Genomic DNA, 12,050 nt, shown 5'->3' with positions numbered 1-12,050 from the left:
GATGATAATAAAACCTGATCGTGTAAAGTGAGAAACAAGATTATTTCAGGGCACCATCAAGTGCTGTTTCTTCTTTTTCTCTTTGAGGTGGATGTATATGAAATCTCCTGTAAAGTTAACACGAGCTGATCTACAGCATGTGTGTGTGAGTCTCTGATGTTTTTTTAACAGGGCAAACTTTCTGTTTTATAATTACAGGCCAGTCCATCATTTTACACTTTATATTTCTAATACTAACATATCTCAGGGATAAAGTGTGCCGCTAAACTTCTTCATACTAATAGAAAGGGGAGTGTCACTGGAGGCCCACTTAAATTAAAAGTGTATTTGGCCCACAGCTGAGTGACTTTGACACCCCTGCTGCAGATCCTACAGATAATTCTCTATTTTCTAAATCTTGGTCAATCAGTGTTTCAGAACAGACGTAATTTTTTATTCAGTAAGATCAGAAATAAGCGATTGAGCCCTTAAACTCAGAGCTAACAACCGAAATATGTTTTCCCATAGACTTTTATAGGACAGGAAGTTATTTTGCAACCAGAGCTATCGCCATCTGGTGGTCTTCAGATGGAATGCAGGTTCAAGGAACTAATGCACTTTTTTTTTTCACTACATCCATGTTTTACGCTGTCTGTGATGTTGACAGCCACCAAATACTAGGTGTCCTGTGAGCTGAAAAGCATTATATAAGTACCAGTCCATTCAAATTTCTGAAATGTTATACTTTGTAGGCTATGTGTAGACTGCAATTTTAGCTTTCAGTTTATTTAAACATAAAGTATTCATTGTATAGGATTATTGCAGAATACTATCAAATAAGCAGTGCATAAGTCCTCTCTCGCCAGATTGATGTAGAATGATGTAGTGGTCAGGATAGAATCACATTTAATGGAAAACTGGAGTTGAAATCATCATTGGACCACAGTCATGTAAATTTCGTCATTGGACATCGACTATATTACAATGCAATTTCACATGAGCCCCAGGTGGCAGACTTCAAAAAAGTATACAGGAATGACTACCTGGTCATCATGTCTCCAACTGTTTGTGTATTTAAAGAGGATAATCAAGGCACAAGTTGTTCCAGGACTTTGCCACGGCGCTACCTTTGGGCATACTTACACACTGGTAAACACTACTGGCTTTTCAAAAAGTGTATAGTGCCCAAGACACAGGCTCTAGGAGAAACAACTGGTGGCTTTATATGTCAAAACCTGTTATAACAAGCACTACCTTGATAACCTAAGTGATAAATAGGAACTACAGTCCTCTACTTTATGACATCTAGCAGCCTCTTTGAAGTGTTACCAGTCTGATAATCCTGTAGATTTATAATCGCATGTCGTGATGTCCTCTGCAGTCGCACTTTGTGGCTGAGTAAATCATTCGTTTGACAGCTGAATTTGGCTTCGGTACACTGCAACATCAGTTTCTGTGTATCGCAAAATGCAAATAACTGTTAAACAAGTTGGCAGTGACAGAAAATCATTGATATGTCATTATCAAAGGACAATGAAGTCAGCTTAAGCTGCCTTTTAAGGATGTGGCGGGACAGTTTTGGCACTGTGATGACTGTTCTGCACATTATTCCAAGATATGATGCCATCTCTGCACATTCCAGTCCAGTGAAGACCAGCTCCGTTTGCTGCCTCTTGAGATGCCACCTGCTCCTGACTCTTGGCCAAGGATATCTATAGCCAACACTACAGGGATGTGACTACTGATTTGTATGCAGCCATGACCCTGTTGGTCTAATTTTACACCTAACATAAATATCTGCTTATGCAGTATATCGCATTGATATGAAATATCAAATATCAGCCAGCTAGCACTTTTCACTACAGATATGGCAGGATGCTTTAATTAGTAAATGAAAGTAACTCTAAACACAAACACATACAGGTGTGTATGTATGTATAAATAATACTGGAAGCATCTCCTGGTCAAAAGACCTCAGCCTTGTCCATCTGGAGGCTTTGTAGACTTTATATAACCCTGCCTGTTTACTGAGAAAAGCGTCCCCTGAGTAAAGGCACTTTACTTTTTTATCCACTCACTGTCATGAGGTCTGTTTTATGCAATATTATATGGATTGTCATGGGAGAGCAGATGATGGGGGAAGGTAGCGCAGCGGGAGACGCAAAGAGGACAAAATTAGAGGAAGAAGGAAGGAAGAAGGGAGATATGTGGAAGGAGGAGCGATTTAGAGACGAGTCATAAAGCAAATTACAGGATGAGTGATCTCATTTCGTCTTCAAGGGAGTAATAATTCCAAAAAATACAATAATGAAAATCCCAATTCAGAATCAAAAGTAATAACCTGTCATCAGTTCTCTTCATTCACATTTCATTCATGGCATCTTAGAAGATTTGACGCGACACAGAGCTCAGTCCTGGGTGCCATATTACTTTTTCATTTTAAAAAGAATTTAATCACACCCTCTCCAATCAGTCATAAAACACCACTAACTAACCAACACGTCAATCTGGGACAAAGAAACACCTTTTAAAACTACATGATTGGCATTTATCTTGTGTGTTATACCAAAGAAAAAAAAGAAATTACATTTTGACATAACTCTCAAATTTATATGCAACTCACATCCAGCCGTGCTTACAAATTCATCTGCTGGTCCAGTGAGGGCACTAAATCAAAGGTCAGAATTTTAAACTCGAATGTTATGCACTGTTGGAGTGATTTGGACATCTCAGCGCTGTGATCTTGTGTTCGAAAAGTACCAAACCAGCCAGATGGAGGCAGGACGCAGTTGAATTTTAAATCGGCCTCGCATCCTTCTGCTGTATTTTTAAGTCAGTTTCATTAGATGTCTCCTTTATATTATGGCAGGACTCAGTCTGATCAATTCTGTACTTGAAAACCCGCTTGGATTTAAATCCATCACTTCTTGCCACAGCCCGATTAAAGGGGGAAATTGAAACTTGTAAAAAGAGTAAATTTATAATGAATCTCTGTATCACATTACCCTGAATCCCCATTTTTTCTCTTCATATTTCCTTTATATTAAGGCTGGACAGCGGCCTGGTCCCCTTCTTGTTTACATTTTGGGTTGACTCATGGTGCCACGGCAACCATAGCCAACTTTTTATGGGGAAAGAGACACCTTTAGAGCAAGAGTCCACAAAAAAATCAGATTCACACACAAGTCCTCTGGCATATAGTGATATTTATCCATCCAGATTGTTTTGGTGTCAGTTCCTCAGTTTTAGATATATCGCCCACAGAAATGTCAGCATTGTCGTAAATGTAACGGAACCAGATGGTACTTAGGTTGAGATGCTCAAAGCAACAAAAAGAAAAAAAGAAAATGACATTTGAAAATCTCCACAAAGCTGCAAACCTCGCCGAGGGCAGTTTCACATAGGAACTATTTTCTCTCCGCTCACTACATCCAGTATTAAAAATGAGAGACTCACCACGATGATTTGACAAACATCCGTGCCAGGAATGACTGTATGAACTGTTTGGGACATATTTTCTTTTGTTCTTTGCTTAGATTTTGTATCCATTAAAATTTGTTGTTTTACATGGGTAGGTATATTAAAGTAAACCTTCAGCCAAGTACAAGTACAAACAAATGCGGATGGAAAATACCGAGGAACATTTGTACATGAATGCAGTTAACTCTCCTCATAACCCTGATCTGCTATTTCTCTTCTAATGGAAATGTCTTATTCATTTAGACAGCATGTGCCTAACATGGAGTTTAATTGGCGAGGTCGGGGTCAACAAGGCCAGCTGAGTTGTGAGCTGTAATACCAAAACAATGAGCTGAAAGCTGATAAAATGGTGTTTAAAGAGTATGATCACAATATTGTGTGGGTTTGTTACTTTGAGCGACACCTTTCATGTTAAAAATAACCAAGTCACAGTCAACAGCCACTTTATGAGGTACACCAGTTCAACTGCTTATTAACACAAATATTCAACTAGGCAATCACATGGCAGCAACTCAGTGCAACTTGTCTTGTAGACATGGTCAACTGTCTGAAGTTCAAGATGAGAATCAGAATGGGAAAGAAAGGTAAGTTAGAGCAGCCAGTCTGGAACCAGCAACCATGCCATGTTCAAATCTGAGTATTTCGGAAACTGCTGATTTGCACAGTCGTCTATGGGCTTTACAGAGATTGGGCCAAAAAAAGAGAAAATATCCAGCGAGCTGCAGATCTCTGGGGAGAAATGCCTTGTTGATGTCAGAGGAGAATGGCCAGACTGCTTCGAGCTGACAGGAAGACAACAACAACTTGAATAACCCCTCATTACAACCAAGTTATGCAGAAAAACATCTATGAATGCACAACACGTTGAACCCTGAAGCAGATCGCCGCAACAGGTGCCACTCCTGCCAGCTAAGAACAGGGAACTGAAGGCAGAATTTGCACAGGCTTGCCAATACTGAACAACAGAGGTTAGAAAATGTATACTTTGTCTGATGCGTCTTGATTTCTGCTGTGAAATTTTGATGGTAGGGTTAGAATTTGGTGTAAACAACATGAATCCTTGTATTAACAGGTGGATGGTGGTTCATGGTATGGGGGATATTTTCTTGGCACACTTTAGGCTCCTTAGTACCAACTGAGCATTGTTGAAGCACTACAGCCTTGTTGTTAGCCATGTCCATCCCTTTATGACCAAACTGTACCCATTGTCTGATGGTTGCTTTCAGCAGGATAACACACTAAGTTATATGGTGTTTTGAACAACTCAGCTGGCCTACCCTGTCATCAGATCTCAGTCCAACAGAGAGAGCACCTTTGGGATGTGGTGGAACAGGAGGTTGTGCAGCCAACAAATCTCCAGAAACTGTGTAACACTATCATATAGCCCAAAGTCTCTAAGGAATGTTTCCAGCACTTTGCTGAATCTGTGCCACAAAGAATTAGGATGGCTCAGAAGGCAAAACATGGTGGCAGGTAACTTGTTCTATAAAAACACTGGGTTAGGGTTATGGGCAGCTAGAGGATTATCAGTAGTTTGTAAGTTTGGTTTTGAATTGCATTGGGACAGACATTATTATAGTTTTGACCTGCTAGCAGGTCTCCTTACTGCCACGTTAAATGCTTAATTATCCATTTACTTGCCATTGTTTACATGAAACACACCTATATGTGTTAAAAACAGGGAAATATGACCGTATGCAGTGTAAGCCTGCCACCATCCTACAAACCAAAGCACAGCCTCACACTAAAGTCAGACTTGCATTTTATGTCAAAAAACCACAGAGCTTGAAAGGAGTAGAAAATGCAGTTGCTACAGTAAGATAAGGAGGAGGGCTCCAATCAGAGTGTCTCCACCCAACTGTGAAAATGTCTGTCTGCCACACACTGCGCTTGCCTGGAGAGATAGAAACAACTTCCTTCAAAATTCTCCAGAAGCATTTAAAGCTTCTGCTCAGATGAAATGAGGTGCAAAGTGCATGGGGACATGGAAACACACTGCGATATTTGAATATCTGTGCTCTGCCATACGTGGCTAAAATAGAAATACTTTACCCATCACAAGCACCGCAAGTTCAACGCATTCCACCTCTTAAAAATATATAGACATAAAAGGATGAAATGGCACTAAACACTATATCATATCTTACCTCATGGCTTAATGTGCCATCCTTTTGCGGCTCTCTGCCCGACTGTCTCCTAATCCTCAGGCTGCCACCCAGTACAGGGGCAGGTTCCAGCAAAAACAATAACCTGAACTGCAGCAAAATTACTGTGTGTTCAGGGTCAGTGGGGGTGGGGTGGAAAAGAAAAACAAGATGTTCAAAGTTGAGGAGCAGATGGGATGCAAGGAAGTGAAGGAGAAAAGTGAGCTGAGAAGAAACAGACGTGATTAGGATTGGAGGAAGCTGGGAGTCGAGGGCAGAGGGTCCAGAAGAGTGCTGATGGGGTCAGGTGATTCAACGGCAAGTGGAAAATCTCTTTATCTGCTTTCTTTCCTTACATCTCTGAAGCTCTCTCCGTCTCTGATTATCATCAGGCTGCCTCTCCTTTTTTTCCCCCTCACCCTCCCTCTCTCTCTTGCTCTCGCTAAACATCTGGGGATGTGATTATTACTTTTGCTCGGAAAAAAATCCGAACAAGGGCAAAGACATTAACACAGAAACAGTTGCTTATGTTTAGAAAAGGTAATCATATTGTTATATTTATGTTATATTAATACTCTCGTGTGGGTAATAATGTGCATTAGAAAGTCTCTTAACTTAATTGTTTTCAGCAATTGTCATTACTGTTACTACTTCCTCCCCTCAACCCCAACCGGTCCTGGCACATGGCCACCCCTCCCTGAGCCTGCTTCTGCTGGAGGTTTCTTCCTATTAAAAGGGAGTTTTTCCTTCCCACTGTCACCAAAGCTCTTGGGGCCATCTAATTTGGGGGGTTTTCTCTGTATTATTATAGGATCTTCACCTTACATTAAAAATGCCTTGTGCAACTGTTGTAATTGATGCTATATAAATAAAATTGAATTGAATTGAATTTTGACATTTTTGGGGTAACTTTTTAAATGCTAAAATACCACTGATTCAATGTGAATAAGTACCTAAAGGAATGATTGCTGTGAAGCTGCTGAGAAGAGGCAAATGGCTTGGCTTGGCAAAAAGATTGATCTTTCTTCAGCAATATAAAACAAAAAATTTAAAAGAAGGGGTAAAACTATGGCAAGAGGAAAAGACCAGGAGTAGAACTGCAGAAATTGGACCAGCACTGCAAAGACTTAAAGCTACAGCCACACATAAACAATGACTCAGTAACATATCTTGGCAATTTCTTAAAAGTTTTGCAACACAACAACGCAAAGACTCATTGGAATTTAATGTTCATTTTTAAATAGCAGAATTAGCAGTGTTATTACTGGGTCTTCTTTTCCTTGACACCAACTGTGAAATGTGTCAATATGTCTACTCTTCTCTTCCTCCTAAGAGTCGACATTTTATCACATTTTCATGAGAAACAGGGATCATGGGAGCTAGCTGGACCGTTTCCCAGGACCAGATTAAATGTGCATATCTAACTTTACTGCACGTGGAGATTACTTCTGACTGGATCACTTCTAATTTCGTCCCACCTTTCTACACAACTTAATTCTGATTGGATCTCGTCTCTCCAGAATATTTTCCTCTCAATTTTATTCGCTGACAAAAGTCTCCATCATCGCTTTTGTCCTTGTGCATTAGTTTATATGTAGTTATCATCTTGTTTTTGTCAGACAAAAATGAAGAAAAGTAAATGAAGAAAAGTATGATGAAATTATTATTATTAGTCAATGAAATTTAAATTGTCAGACAGTGGACTCTTTGCGATTATCCTGCTAAACCTCAGTGCAGCGTTCAATACTGCTGACCATAATATTTTATTACAGAGATTAGAGCATGCTGTTAGTATTAAACATACTGTGCTGCACTAGTTTGAATCATGCATGTCTAACAGACTTCAATTTGTTCATGTAAATGGGGTCTTCTTCACACCATAAGGAGTTCCACAGGGTTTTGTGCTGGGACAAAGTCTTTATGTTATACATGCTTTCCTTAAATACATCCATTTTTCCTGCTATGCAGGTGATACCCAGCTTTATCAATCAATAAATCAGATGACAAGCTGGTTCTGCCAGTGGTTTCCTTCTTTTCAGAGGGATTTATAATTCTCACTGTCCATACTACTATATAAATAAAATTAAATTGAACTAAACTGAATCAATATGTTCAGCTAGCAATGGGCCACTGTGATTGACAGTATTGTAGTGAAAACAAACTTTTGGCCAGAGTTTACATTTGTTATAAAATCTGTTATTATACAAAATATGTTTACAACCATATGAAAAGGAAATTTTTTCACAGGTCTTTATGCAGTCCTTTTAAAAAACTAGGTACACCCCATGATTCAATAGCTTGTAGTGCAGGGGTGGGGGAACTCCAGGCCTCAGGGGCCGGTGTCCTGCAGGTTTTAGACGTGTCCTTGATCCAACACAGCTGATTTAAATGGCTAAATTACCTCCTCAGCATGTCTTGAACTCTCCAGAGGCCTGGTAATGAACTAATCATTTGATTCAGGTGTGTTGGCCCAGGGTGATATCTAAAACCCTAGGACACGGCTCCATTGAGGCCTGGAGTTCCCCCACCCCTGTTGTAGAGCCACCTTTGGCAGCAATAACTGAAGGTAAGGATAAGAGTTTTCGGTATGACTTTATTAATCCCTTACATCATGCCTGAGGTTTGCAGGCATTTGTTCATGCACAACTCTTTTAAGGTCCCACCACAGCATTTAAATAAGGTTGATGTCTGGACTTTAATTGGGTCATTGCAACACCTTTTTTTCTTTTTTCAGTCATTTCAGTCGTTTTCTATTTGATGTTGTTCTTGGGCTCATTGTCCTGTTGCAAGACACAATTTGGGTCCGGCCTTTGCTGTCATACATATGGCCTCACATTTGTTACACGTTGGTATGGAGAGGAGTTCATAGTCATAGACTGCAAGGTGCCCAGGTCTTGTGGCTACAAAACAAGCCCAAATCATCACCCTTCCACCACTGTGCTTGACAGTGGGCGTGAGGCGTTAGTGCTGATATGCTGTGCATGGTTTTCACCAAATGTGGTGCTGTGCATTATGGGTAAACATCTCCACTTTGGTTCAACCATCCAGAGGACATTAATGCAGAAGTCTTGTGAATTGTTCAGATACAACTTTATAAACCTAATCTATGCTACCATGTTCTTTTAGAGGGAAAAGACTTTCATCCAAACAAGCAGTACTTGTTTAGTTTTTTTCTAATTGTGCTGTCATTAACTTTAACATTCAACATGCTTGTAGAATCTGAGATATACGTCTTGGGTTTTTTGCAATTTTTTTTGTGCACAGTCTGACCCTGGGGTGAATCAGCTTGGATGGAAGACTTTGGCATTGTGTTATTAAACCTGAATGCTCCAGACCAACACACTCCCAAAACCTCTGTTTTTACCAAAGTGCTCAAACTTGCTGAAGGTTAATTAAATGCATTTGATCAGCAGCAGCTGGCTGCTACTTACCTCTTAATTCCTGTGGATTCACATAATGTTGCATCTTTGATATCTATACTGAACGCCATCTCAGTGAAGGCTGGAAAATTATAAGTGGGCTCTTTTCTAGCAGCCGTTGTAGCTTGTTAGGAGACTCACACGCTGATTAGCAGGAATTCAGAGCCATGCTGCCTGAATGATTTGAGTTCATAAATATTTTTTGTTCAGTCAATGTCTTGGTTGAAAACGCCTTCAGGTCATACCACAGCATTTCCATAGGAGTGGACTGAGGTGGGCTGACATTGCCTTGTAAAATATCTCAACGCAATTAACTGTTGCCTTAACAATTACAAGGACAAGAGTTGGCAAAACAGAGCCAAATCATGATTCTCTCCCTACCATGATAATTGGTGTGAAATGCCTTTATTCTCTCATAGTGTTGTGTATTTTGGCAATAGAAGTTCAGCCTTTGTATCATCCATCCATTCATTATCCCAGAGGTGATACCAAATGTTAACATTTGTAGTCAACCTTTATGACGCCCGTCCCGTGCCTACCACTTTCCAAATTGGACTGTGTCCTGTTGATTTGATATTAGCAGAACACCCACTTACTGTCTATGTATGCACTGATAAGCACCTATTTCTTTAGAAACAGTTTGCAGCTTTGTGCCATTCTGCAATGCTTCTTTACAACCCAAACTTCCAATCTCATTAATTCCAACCTTTGTCTCGACATAGATCCTCATTGTTTGTCAGGCACAGGCATTCATAAACTCCTTTTCTGGAATGGGTGTATACTATTAGTTTAATCAGATGACATTTTTTTTCTATAATTGCAAGTAATCAACAAATAAATCCTGGTAATTCCAGAGGGCTGTCTTACTATATGCTCAAGAACAGCGGGGCATTTCAAAGAGCTACTGTTGTCAACAAGATTTACAGTCCAATTTGGATTTCTTCCCACCTGACTGTGAAAAATATAAAGTCAAGTAGACATTTGCCATTCCTGCTCAGCTACTCGATTTGAAAGATGAAAAACAAGCTGCTGACAAAGACAGCAAAAGCGTGAATGCATTTACATTCCTCAGCTGGCTCAGAAACACTCCTCAGCCAAAGTTTAATCAGTCTTCATGCAAAGATACTGAACATTCTGCGGGGAGTTTGGGGTGATTTAAAGACACGGTGAGAGTGTCAGCCAGTGAGTAAGTTCAGGCATTTGTCTGTATGTGGAAGGCTAATTATATATACCAGGGCATGGCGGAGTGATGGAGAGTGGAAAGAAGGAAGTGAAACAAGAAAGGAATAAGAAAAGTAACACTTGATGAACAACACCCTGGTTTCGCTTACTTGCTAGAGACTCTCAGTAGAATTCAAGGAGAAGAGGTGATTTATGGTTTCTATCCGAAGTAATGCAGGGTTTGTTTTATCTGCTCTCGCAGTCCTGCTACTGGGAATCAGACTCCCATTATAGAACCACTCGTGATTAAAGCCAGATGAAACAGATCATGATTGCCACTGTGGACTGAAAGCGAAGACTCTCTCTCACACACACACACACACTTGTGACCGTGTGCTATTGGTGGTGATCTGAGCCTGTTCTCTCCTACGACTTTACTGTTATTTGGCCCTTGGCCTTACCAAAGAAAACTTCTTTTTTTTTTTTAAACACTCAATCAACTGGTGCAATGGTTTTATGAAAATGTCAATGAAATCCCATCCCAAGCTGAAAAAAAATACACAACCACATATTGATATTGGTGGCCTCGAGGAAAAAACATTGATTAGACCTTGTGTTTTTAATCAAAGTTCTCATATGTAAGAGTATAATTTATTTCAGTCTAATAAATAGACACTGCAAAATCACTGAATGGAGTAAAATGTGTTGACGTATCTCAGAGTGATGGCCTGAAATGGTACAGCGGTCTACGAGTCAAGGTTGACGACTTCGGTCTGGTGTGACATTTCTAAAACAAAGCCGTGGGTTCTAACCTTGGTCATCATCGTGACTTTCCATTGCAACCTACAGCTACACAAATGCAGATGAAACATGCTAAAATCACATATTAGGGTACTGATATTGTCATAAAGCAAAGTTGCTAACATTTTTCAGCCCTACATCGTGTCCCATATTTAAAAACGTGATAAATCACTCCACTAGTTATGGTACAATACATACATCTCCTTATATTAGCACTACTTTCCTTAAACAGAGACAAATATGGTGAAATAGTTCAAATTGGCTCTTCTAGCTTTAACATGAAATTCCTTCTCAGTCATTTTTAACTGTTGCCTGACTAAACTGCCTGATCCATTAACTGCAGTCAAGTACTTACTCGTCGTTTCCAAGGAAAGACGTCTCTCTCCACGCCACAGTTCGCACTTTAGACAAGGCCGTGACTGAAGAAGACTTCTTTGGAAGCGAGTCCTCGAAGGGTTTGAAGCTGCTCTCAGCTGTTACTGGAGTCAAGATTTGGTCAGAGCTCACTGATGTGATGTCACTGCTAATGTCAAATGATGTCCAAGAGGATACGGTGGACAAAGAGGGGCTGATGTCCACCGTCTCCCCTCTCAATGCGTGCCTTAGATCCATGACGCTAGAATGAAGATGGAAAGCGGTGGATGGAGAGAAGCAAGAAAGAAGAGAATGAAGAGGAAAACTGGAAGACTTTGATAACGGCTGGCGAGAAGACGTATGCATCATGTATGATGTCTCAATAAGACAAAGGTTTGGAATGGATGAAAAGTGGAAATGTGGTGGAAAGCACTCCTAAATTAGATAAGAGAATAGAAAGAGATACGTCCGCGAACTCCTATTGGCCAAAAGCGTCTCACTGTCTTCTCTCTGGCTGCAGTTAAGTACTGAAGTCAATGAAGAGATGAGCAGAAAGTGAAAAGACTGGTCAAAGCAAACATTAGACAAACGAGACGAGGATACGGATGTGAAGTGAAGAAAAGAAAAGAAACTTGGGGACATAAGAAGGAGTGAGATAGAGACATAGGAGAGTGGGATGGAAAAGCAGAGGCTGGCTTTTCCAAATGGAAAA

The sequence above is a fragment of the Oreochromis aureus genome, linkage group 23 (assembly GCF_013358895.1).
Source record: "Oreochromis aureus strain Israel breed Guangdong linkage group 23, ZZ_aureus, whole genome shotgun sequence".
Lineage (NCBI taxonomy): Eukaryota > Metazoa > Chordata > Actinopteri > Cichliformes > Cichlidae > Oreochromis > Oreochromis aureus.
This window is presented reverse-complemented; position numbering follows the sequence as displayed.